Raw genomic sequence first — 9,504 nt, 5'->3', positions numbered from 1 at the left:
AAAAAAAAAAAAAAAAAAGATGATTAGAGGATATTCAGAGCAGAGTATCCTTTATCTCAAAGTATTATAGGACCTGGACGTCCCTTCAGTTTTTATCCTGTAGGCTCTGTGGGCTGAGCCACCTCTAATTGTCATGCGTAATTTCATGCCATAAGATCCCATAGAATTTTTTTACAGCAAAGTAATATATCCCATGTGGAACACTGGGTGCATTTTAATATGTGTGGTAGGATGTTGGAGGAGTGCCTAGGGTCCACGAGGCTGTAGCGTAAATCGGCCCTTGTCTGAAGAGGAGGAAACATTCTCAGGCTTCTCCCAGCCTCAAATCATTCAGCTGTGCTTTAAGTACCCTGTTTCCTTAGAATTTTGTATTTAAGTTTATGGAATTTTAGTTTATAGGACTTGAATTTGCTCTGGGCAGCTTTGTTAAAACAGAAAAGTATGGACAGTCACGGTGGTTCACACCTGTAATCCCAGTACTTTGAAAGGCTGAAGTGGGCAGATCACCTGAGGTCAGGAGTTCGAGACCAGCATAACCAACAAGCTGAAATCTCATCTCTACTAAAAATACAAACATTAGCTTGGTGTGGTGGGGCACGCCTGTAATCCCAGCTACTCAGGAGGCTGAGGCAGGAGAATCACTTGAACCCTGGAGGAGGAGGTCGCAGTGAACTAAGACTGCACCACTGCACTCTAACTCAGGTGACAGAGCAAGTCTCCATCTCAAAAGAAAACAAAAATCCACAGAAGTACAGCAGAGAGACCCCTGTAATATGCCATTAAACATCCCTTGTAACCAATATTCACAAAGGCTACATCCCAGCAGGGGCTGGCTGCCCCTCTACAAAAAAACAGATGGAGATGTTCAAGACACGCACACACAGATCTGTATTCATGTAAATGTTTCATTGCCTTGAAGTCGGCCAACAAGGTGCCCGTTTATCAGGAACTTGGGGAAGATCAACAGAACTAGTCACCAAAACAGGCTGATTAAAGCAGAGCCATTCCCATCTTGGCTCACTGCAACCTCCACCTCCAGGGTTCAAGTGATTCTTCTGCCTCAGCCTCTCAAGTAGCTGGGACTACAGGTGTTTGCCTGCTGTTTGCCCAATCCAGAGCCAGCAAGGCTAATGGCATCCAATACTAATCAATGGCTGTTTCACAGGAACAGAATTTCCATAAGGACCCCCGCAAATTAAGGGTTCTTGTGGGGAACTGTTTTTTAAAGCCATGTGTGATAACTGACAGGCTGCACTCCATTTTCCATAAATCGCTCCTAAATTCTTACCCTACTCATCTCAAAGTATCTGCTGATAACCCCATCACTCATCTCACAAGGAAGCAGGCACTGAAGCTTGTTTCCTTTTTTTTTGTTTTGAATGTTATACATTTTAAAGAAACTATTTTTGTGCTTACACAGTAGGTATATATATTTATGGGGTACATGAGATATTTTGATACAGGCATACGATGCACGACTATCAGGTCAGGGTCAATGTGTTTCATGTTTTTCATTTATTTTAAAATAAAACTTTATTGCCACTCTCTTCAGCACCATTCATATCCTTATTTATTTCAGCCTACAGAAGCTCTTTACTATCTCTGTTACTTGTCCTCTCCCCAAGGCCAGTTCACTATTCTTGCAAATAGATCCACCCTCACAGAACGCCACTTTGGATGACATCATTCTCCTGCTCAAAATACTTCAGTGGGCCAGGTGCAGGGCCCATGCCTGTAATCCCAACACTTTGGGAGGCCGAGGCGGGAGGACTGCTTGAGCCCAGGAGTTCCAGATCAGCCTGGGCAATGTGATAAAATCCTGACTCTACAAAAAACATAAATATTAGGCAGGCGTAGTGGTGCATGCCTACAGTCCCAACTACTCAGGAGGCTAAGGTGGGAGAATTGCTTGGACCCAGGAGATCGAGGCTGCAGTGAGCCGAGACTGCACCAGTGTACTCCAGCCTGGGCGACAGAGTAAGACTCAGTCTCAAAAAAATTGTTTTAAACCCAAAACTTTAGTGTCATGGTTCTGACCCATTAAATCCAATCCAAATTGGAATGCTTGGTCTTTTCTCTTTTAACATATGTTTGCTTAAATGATTCCCTCTATCCAAAACTCCCTTGCTCTGGTCCTCATTCAATAACAAAATTAAAGCTAACAATTAACAAAACACCCCAACAAGACAGGCATGCTTCTAAATGCTTTGTACGTATCAATTCATTTAGTGTTGAAAACACTATAAAGCAAATACAATTACCCTGTTTTTTTTGAGACAGTCTCGTTCTCTTGCCCAGGCTGGAGGGCAGTGGTGCGATCTTGGCCCACTACAACCTCTGCCTCCTGGGTTCAAGCCATGCTCCTGCCTCAGCCTCCCAAGTAGCTGGGACTACAGGCCACGCCACCGCACTTGTGTAATTTTTGTATTTTTAGTAGAGGTGGGGTTTCACTATGTCGACCAGGCTGGTCTCAAACTGCTGACCTCAGGTGATCTGCCTGCCTCGGCCTCTCAAAGTGTAGATATTACAGGTGTGAGCCACATCACCTGTCCCAGTTACCTTCATTTTAGAGATGAAGACACTGAGGCATAGAAAGGTCAAGTAACTTGTCAAGCTCACAGCTGGAAAGGACAGAATCAGGATTTGAACTCAGCACAGCTCTAGCGTCTTGGCATCTAATGAACCAGCAAAATGGAAGCGGGAGCTGTTTTCCAAGTCTCCTGTGCTTCCGGACCCTTGCTGGGGCCAACTGCCTTTACCATGGACATTTTCGGAGGTTAACATTTTTGAGCCAGGTGCGGTAGTTGGGAGGCCAAGTTGGGTGGATTGCCTGAGGTCAGGAGTTCAAGACCAACCCGGCCAACATAGTGAAACCCCGCCTCTACTAAAAATATAAAAAATTAGCTGGGCATGGTGGGCGGGCGCCTGTAATCCCAGCTACTAGGGAGGCTGAGGCAGGAGAATCACTTGAACCCGGGAGGCAGAGGTTGCAGTGATCTGAGATCACACCACTGCACTCCAGCCTGGGCAGCAAGAAAGAAACTCCATCTCAAAAAAAAAGAAAAAAAATTTTCAGCCTGGGCAACATGGTGAAACCCCATCTCTGTAAAAAATAGAAAAATTAGCCGGGCCTGTGCCTATATGCCTATTGTCCCAGCTTCTCTGGAGATTTGGTGGGAGGATTGCTTGAGCCTGTGAAGTCGAGGCTGCAGTGAGCCATGTTCATGCCACTTCACTCCAGCTTGGGTGACAGAGGAGACCCTATTCCAAAAAAAAACAAAAACCCCATCACAGGCTGAAATAAACCCTGACTGCAGGCTTCCTAAAATCTGTTTTCAGATATAAGTTTTCAGGATAAAAAAAAAAAAAAAAAAAAAAAAAATTTCCTTGATGGTACAGATCCTCGCACAGAGTAGGTACTCTGTAAACAATTTAATTTTTATTCTCTATTAGACCATTTATCTTTCTTTGTCCTCATTCTATTTTTTCTGGACTTTTACCATTTGCATTAAATTATAGGTAAAATTTAGAATTTCTAAGTGCACAGTTCAGCAGCATTAAGTACATTCACACTTTTGTGCAACCCTCACCACTATACATCTCCAGAACTTTTTCATTTTTTTGAAACAGAAACTCTGTTCCAGTTTCTTCACCTTCTCCCCAACACTTTTTAATTATTTCACATTGTATTCATAAATCATAACATCATTTTGTAGCCCATAAATTTAAAAATGGAGAAAGGATTTGCATGTACATTTCTCCAAAGAAGACATACAAATGGCCAATAGGCCTATGATAAGGTGTTCAACATCGATAGGAAAATGCACATCAATACCACGATGAGACACCATTTCAGGAGTCTTCGGATGGCTACTATAAAAAGTAAAACAAGGCCAGACGCGGTGGCTCACACCTGTAATTCCAGCACTTTGGGAGGCAGTATTACTTGAGGTCAGGAGTTCGAGACCAGCCTGGCCAACATGGTGAAAACCCATCTCTACAAAAATTCAAAAAAATTAGCTGGGCGTGGTGGTGTATACCTTTAATCCCAGTTACTTGGGAGGCTGAGGAAGGAGAATAGCTCTAACCTGGGAGGCGGAGGCTGCAGTGAGCCTAGATCATACCACTGCACTCCAGACTAGGTGACAGAGCAAGGCTCCATCTCAAAGTACATGAATTTTACAAGATTATAAAATACATAGAAAAAAATTGAACAAGTGCTGGAGAGGATATGAAGAAATTATGTATCTGATAAGTGATTAATTTCCAGAATAGATATTTTAAAAACTCAACAGCGAACAACCCAATTCAAAAATGCATAAAGGGATCCAGCAATCCCATTTCTGGGTATTTACCCAAAAGGTTTGATATCAGTGCGTCGTGGAGATGTCTGCACTTCCATGAGCACTGCAGCACTATTCACAACAGCTAAGCTATGGAATCAACCCAAGTACTCATAAAGAAAACGAGGTATAAGAGATAACAGTCAGGAGTCATTGTCACAATATAATAAAAATATTAGCCACCAGATTCATGTAAGGACTAAGTGGTCCTCGTGAATTACATAAGACTCCATACTGTTAGCTGGGCATGGTGGCGCGTGCCTGTAATCCCAGCTACTCAGGAGGCTGAGACAGGAGAATTGCCTGAACCCAGGAGGCGGAGGTTGCGGTGAGCCGAGATCGCGCCATTGCACTCCAGCCTGGGTAACAAGAGCGAGACTCCGTCTCAAAAAAAAAAAAAAAAAAAAAGACTCCATACTGCTCATGTTGCACTCTATCCTTTCTGTAGTTTGCTGGATAATAAATAGGGTAAGCTAATAGTTTTTATTTTTATTTTTTATTTATTTTTTTATTTTTCGGCTCACCGCAACCTCCGCCTCCTGGGTTCAGGCAATTCTCCTGTCTCAGCCTCCTGAGTAGCTGGGATTACAGGCACGCGCCACCATGCCCAGCTGATTTTTTGTATTTTTAGTAGAGACGGGGTTTCACCATGTTGACCAGGATGGTCTTGATCTCTTGACCTCGTGATCCACCCGCCTCGGCCTCCCAAAGTGCTGGGATTACAGGCGTGAGCCACCGCGCCCGGCCAGTTTTTATTTTTTTTGAGATGGAGTCTCACTCTTGTTGCCCAGGCTGGAGCGATGTCAGCTTACTGCAAATTCCACCTCCCAGCTTCAAGCAATTCTCTTGCCTCAGCCTCTTGAGTAACTTGGATTACAGGCACACATACCACGCCCAGCTAATTTTTGTATTTTTAGTAGAGACAGGGTTTCACCATGTTGTCCAGGCTGGTCTCCAACTCCTGATCTTAAGTGATCCACCTGCCTCAGCCTCCTGACCTTAAGTGATCCACTGTGCCCGGCCTAATAGTTTCTGATAATAACTGGGAAGGCGTTTTCTTCTTAATTAACAAGAGACTGGAAATTAAAAGTTGGGGCTGGGCGAGGTGGCTCATGCCTGTAATCCCAGGACTGTGGGAGGCCAAGGTGGGTGGAGTGTGTGAGCCCAGGAGTTCAAGACCTGGCACCTGGTTTCGTAACATGATGAAACTCTGTCTCTAATAAAGAATTCTTTGAGAGAGCCAGATTACCAATATTACACCCAGGAAAATTAAATATTCATTCGGGAAAGTGTAATACATATCAAAGCCCCAATTTTCCCCAAAATATCTTTTTAATTTTCACTGCCGGCCAGGTGCAGTGGCTCACGCCTGTAATCCCAGCAATTTGGGAGGCCAACGTGGGTGGATCACTTGAGGTCAGGAGTTTGAGACCAGCCTGGCCAACATGGTGAAATTCTGTCTGTACTAAAAACACAGAATTTACCCAGGCATAGTGTACACACCGTAATCCCAGCTACTCAGGAGACTGAGGCGGGAGAATTGTTTGAACCTGGGAAGTTGCAGTGAGCCGAGATTGCACCGCTGCACTTTAGCATGAGGAACAGAGCAGGACCTTGTCTTTAAAAAAAAAAGAAAAGAAAAAAAAAGGCTGGGCACGGTGGCTCACGCCTGTAATCCCAGCACAGCACTTTGGGAGGCCAAGGAGGGCAGATCACAAGTTCGGGAGATCAAGACCATCCTGGCCAACATGGTAAAACTCCATGTCCACTAAAAATCCAAAAAAAAAAAAAAAATTAGCTGGGTGTGGTGGTGCACGCCCGTAGTCTCCCCTATTGGGAGGCTAAGGCAGAAGAATTGCTTGAACCCAAGAGGCGGAGATTGCAGTGAGCCAAGATCACACCACTTCACTACAGCCTGGATGACAATGTGAGACTCTCTCAGAAAAAAGAAGCCAGATTCAAAAAGGGGCCTACTTATGTGAAGAGAATATAATGAGATGAGGGGATGGGGGCAGGCAGGAATGGAAAGTTATTGCCCACTAGATACAACATTTATTTAGATCGATGAAAAAGTTCTAAAACCAGAGCTGATGGTTATACATTTTGAATGTACTTAATACCACTGAATTGTACACTTAAAATCAGTTAAAATAACTGGGTACATAGTTTCAGTCTGGGATGATGAAAAAGTTCTGAAGATGGATAGTGGTGACAGTTGCAACACAATGTGAATATACTGAATGTCATTGAACTGTATACTTAAAAATGGCTAAAATGAGGCCAACGTGGTGGCTCACTTCTGTAATTCCAGTACTTTGGGAGGCCAAGGAGGACAGATCACCTGAGTCCAGGAGTTCAAGACCAGGCTTGGCATCATAGCGAGATCCCTGTCTCTACAAAAAATTTTTTTTAATTAGCTGGGTGTAATGGTGCACACCTGTAGTCCCAGCTACTAGGGAGGCTGAGACAGGAGGATTGTTTGTGCCTGGGAGATTGAGGCTGCAGTGATTGTGCCACTACACCCCAGCCTGGGTGACAAAGTGAGACTCTATCTCAAAAAAGAAAAAAAAAAGGCTAAAATGGTAAATTGTATGTGGTATTTTACCACACTAAAAAATTACCCAAAGAAAAGTCATACCTCTTCAACAGAGAAAAGTTTTAGGCTTACACCAGCGTTTCTTAACAGTGGCTGACATTTGCGATGGGTCATTCTTTGTTGTGGGGAACTGTGTTGTGCAGGGATGTTTAGCAGCATGCCCAGCCTTGACGTGACAACAGCTCCCCAGGTACTCCAGAAATTGCCAAATGTCCCATGGGGAAGGGGCCACATTCAGAGAACCACTGGCCTGTACTCACTTGCTGACTCCGAGAATGTTGTTTGAAAATTGGCTCTGTCCTGTCCTTCAGCTGGGCCCACATAGTCTCCTGTGGACATGGGAGTTTTATTGGTTTCAACATGTCACGTGGATGGATACTGTTCAAATCCATGTGAATTTAGTTTCTCCTATTTATTTAGGTTACCATGTGAATGTAGTTTCTCCTATGTTGCCCCCAGTATAATGATAGAAACTTCTGGATAAGTTATTTCAGCATGAAGCTTCTTTCTCCATTTTTTTGTTTTTGTTTTGAGACTGAGTCTCACTCTGTTGCCCAGGCTGGAGCGCAGTGGCATGCTCTCGGTTCACTGCAACCTCTGCCTCCCGGGTTCAAGTGATTCTCATGCCTCAGCCTCCCAAGTAGGTTCGTGCCACCACACCCAGCTAGTTTTTGTAGAGATGGTGTTTCACCACATCGCCCAGATTGCTCTCCAACTCCTGAGCCCAAGTGATCCACCTGCCTCGGCCTCCCAAAATGCTGAGATCACAGGCATGAGCCACCGTGTCCGGCCTTTCTCCATATTTGGCTGAGGTTATCTCCATCCATCTTTTCTCTTGCCTGGAAATGTGGTGGAATCAAACAAGTTCGACAATGGTTTAACAAAATTCTTTAATAAAATTTATAAAAATTCATCTTTATGAATAATTTTCAGCTTGGTTTTCCTTTTCCACCCCCAAAGAAAATATCAGTACCCACACACATACAAACTCAAGACTACAGTGACATTCTCTACATACAACTACATTCGATACAGCTTGAACTGCAGAAAAATTAAGACAATTCCAAAAAGTGATTGCAGGGTTGATTTTCTTCTCCAGAACACTTGAGAAACAGTAAAGCTGTTTCAACAAGTCTTTCCTTTGATTGTCAAAAGTGGAAACTCACATTTAAATTAAAAAAAGATCCAATTCAACATCTTCTCCACCCTCATCCCCCACCCCTCGATTAATCCCCTTTAGGGCCACATTTTCTTCTTGCTCCTAAGAGAAACAATTGGAATTTTAAATATTCCCAGTTTTCTGTGCACATTTGGAATTGGGCAAATGTGTTCCATCAGCCAGCATTTTCTGTAGACATCATCAAAAGCAGGCACTTGGGGGTTCTGGGCTTTGAGTACAAAGCACGGATCCTGTGTCAGAAACACACATTGAGATTCCTCCATTCTCTCCAGAATTTTCAGAAATGAAGTAGACCTACCTCAGTCATCCTCAGCATCAGTTTGTTAAATTGACAGGCTCAATTACAAGCTTTCCTGCCATCTCCACACCCACTTTTCATAGTTCCACTCTGTCTTTGGCTACAGCACTTCAGGCACTAGTCTAAGTCTGGGAGTATATTACTCTTGTTTCAGTGCTAAATAAACTTTGACGAACACATCAGAACAAGTCACTGGATCGATGCCCATTGCAAGTTACATACTCAGGAGATGAAAGAGGGAAGCCATCAAAGATCTTGAGTAGATGATACCCAGTCAAGATGTGGCCAGATGAAGACACAAGCTTCTTACCCTAAAAGGGCCCAATAATTTCAGCATTGAAGAGCTCCTATCTTGGGCAAAGCAACTGAATTCAGGAGTGAGAGCAGATACTAAAACATGGAGGCTGGGCACAGCAGCTCAAGCCTGCAATCCCAGTACTTTGGGAGGCCAAGGCGGGAGGATTGCTCGTGGGCAACATAGCAAGACCCCATCTGTACAAAAAATAAAGAGGAGGCTGGTGGGAGAATTGACTGAGCACCAGAGTTTGAGGTTACAGTGAGCTATGATCACATCACTGCATCCCAGGCCTTGGTGACAGAGTGAAACTCTGTCTCTTAAAATACATCAGGGAGGGCCAGGTGCAGTGGCTTAAACCTGTAATCTCATCACTTCGGGAGGCCGAGGTTGGCAGATCACAAGGTCAGGAGTTTGAGATCAGCCTGACCAACGTGCTGAAACCCTGTTTCTACTAAAAACACAAAAATTATCTGGGTGTGGTGGTGCATACCTGTAATCCCAGCTACTCAGGAGGCTGAGGCAGGAGAATCGCTTGAATCCAGGGGGCAGAAACTGCAGTGGGCTGAGATCATGCCACTGCACTCCAACCTGGGTGACAGAGTGAGACTCTGTCTCAAAAAAACAAAAATGGCAGGGATTTAGGAGCTGGGCAGGTGCAGTGGCTCATGCCTATAATCCCAACACTCTGGGAGGCCACCATGGGAGGATCACTTGAGCCAGGAGTTTAAGACCAGCCTGAATAACATAGGGAGACCCCGTCTCAAATATTAAAAAAAATTAGTCTTGCAT

The sequence above is a fragment of the Cebus imitator genome, unplaced genomic scaffold, assembly GCF_001604975.1.
Source record: "Cebus imitator isolate Cc_AM_T3 unplaced genomic scaffold, Cebus_imitator-1.0 Scaffold118, whole genome shotgun sequence".
Lineage (NCBI taxonomy): Eukaryota > Metazoa > Chordata > Mammalia > Primates > Cebidae > Cebus > Cebus imitator.
This window is presented reverse-complemented; position numbering follows the sequence as displayed.